Source organism: Tupaia chinensis, unplaced genomic scaffold (genome assembly GCF_000334495.1).
Source record: "Tupaia chinensis unplaced genomic scaffold, TupChi_1.0 Scaffold000154_1, whole genome shotgun sequence".
Classification (NCBI taxonomy): domain Eukaryota; kingdom Metazoa; phylum Chordata; class Mammalia; order Scandentia; family Tupaiidae; genus Tupaia; species Tupaia belangeri.
The window spans coordinates 2,880,505-2,882,634 of NW_006159625.1; the positions used below are offsets into that span (position 1 = coordinate 2,880,505).

At 40.8% G+C, this 2,130-nt stretch overlaps 1 pseudogene; it reads right to left on the reverse strand.

The window, feature by feature from the left end:
- The window catches only part of LOC102498997 (UPF0235 protein C15orf40 homolog pseudogene), a 6,128-nt pseudogene extending 4,240 nt beyond the window's left edge, over window positions 1-1,888 (reverse strand).
- Between the last annotated feature and the right edge of the window lie 242 nt (window positions 1,889-2,130).

The following is a 2,130-nucleotide window of genomic DNA, read 5'->3' on the forward strand; positions in this document are numbered from 1 at the left end:
AAAAAACTAGAAACCCCCCCCCCCCCCAGGGGGGATGGCCACACCGCAATCCCTTCTCCTCCATTCTCCTCTCAGGATATTGGGCACGCATGCACACGCGCCCAGCATGAGTTTAAGCCACTGGGCCCAGGACTCAAAATGCGGTCGACTACATGGAGTCCAGTGACATAGCCATTACACTAACTGCTGGTCTCAAGAGAAGACTCTTTATAAAGTTAAATTCACCAGAGCAACATAGTAAAGTATAGAAGTGAGAATTGCTAACATATTATGATTTTTAAAAACAGATTCAATGTGAAGTAAGTATATAAATAATTAACTACAGTTTTTCTTTCTTAAACCTTAAAAAATTGTATTCCTAGATAGTAATTCTAATTAGTTTTTCTGTCTTCCCCACTGGATTATGAACTTCTTGAAGGTATGTGAAATGCCTTATTCTTCATATTTGCCTATTCTCTGAAAATTTAATTTAACTTAAAATAAGTAAGTTCTGTTAATAAGACAATTGACAAGCGATTTTTTCCCCATAGGGTATGTATGCTTGCTGGAGAGACAGAAAAAAATTAGAGAAAGGGAGGAAAAGTAAGAAAGAAGCCCTCAGGAGGAATGATCATGCTTCAACTCTTCTCCTCCATTCTCCTGTAGGGATTTTGGGCATGCACACAGACGTGCCAGGTCAAGGACTCAAATCGCACAGCCATGAGGGATTCAGCTGCCTTAACCACCATGTCATGACTGACCCACGGGCAATGTTTGACTCTAAAATCTTGATACTTGGAAGAAAAACATCAAAGTATAAAAATACGGTTGTCTTTGTTTAAAATGTTGAGGAATTTTTCCTTTTGTTTTTAGTTTTTATTATTAATTAGTGTTGAAAAAAATTTGTCTGTTCAAGTTAATTAATGAAACATCACTTTACATTTCCAAATTCTAATTCACCTTCAAATGAACGTTTTATTTTATTTTATTTTATTTTACTTTTTTTTGTGGAAATACTGTCATTTAATTTACTATCAGGATTAATTACATTAAACTAAGAGGCAAGGGATCAGGGTTCTGCTTGCCATCCTACACAGTGTGATCTTGAATAATTCTTCCAACATCTTGATACCAGAAGCACCATCACAGAATGAAAGAGGTTGAATCAGATCATCCTGAATATCCTTTCCAGCTCTGTTATTTTGTAATGCTGTGGATTCAGAGTAACATGTTCCAGGCTGTTTGGGCTCAGGGATCTTAGAGCCTTATTCAATGTAGCATTCTTTTAAAATGTCTGCTTTTTTTGAGTCTTATTCTTATTAAAATACATACATTGATATCCCCCACCACCACCACCAGGGGGTTCTGTGTATTTAAATACATGATCCTATTTAACAACGATAAAAAATTTCTTGAGGATGTATTTTTCATTGCTGGCTTTATTTTTTTTTCAGCTTCCTTTTTTAATTTATCCAAGACTTCTTCTGGAGTTGTAGAAGCCAAAAGCTTTACCACCTTTCCACGAGATTTACCACCCTTATCCAAAACCACATCACTCTTCCTGAGTTCTAGGACCTTGGACAGGTTATCGGCAGAGCTCAGCGTTAGCCTCTCCTGTTGGAGGAGCTGCGATAGTAACATGTACAGCTTCAGTTGTCAGATCTGTTACTGCATTCTGCTTGCAGCCAGATTTCGCGTGAATGGCTATGGTGGACAGCCTTTAGGATCAACAGCCACTGGACCTAAAGGAGGCGGTGATCCTTGTTCTGGCTTTTCCCCTTGTTCGTCGCACCAGCTTTCTTAGGCATCTCGGCGCCACGAGGGAGCCGAACACAGGCCCGAGCTCCCGGTACTGCTCGGAACCGCCTCAACGGGAAGCCCAACCTGAGCATCCCCGCCTGGGGAGGCGGCACGATCTTATTTTACTTTTTAAGAAAGATTTTTGCTATAGGGTACGTATGCTCACCAAAGAGACAGAGAGACAGAAAGCGAAAAATCATTCCCCAGAAGGGATGGCTGTGCAGCAATCCCATCTCCTCCATTCTTTTCTTGGAACTTTGGGCCCGCGCGCACACAGTCCTAGCGGGAGTTTGAAGCCCAGGATCCAGGACTCTAACTGTAGTCTACTACATGAGAGTCCAGCAACATAAC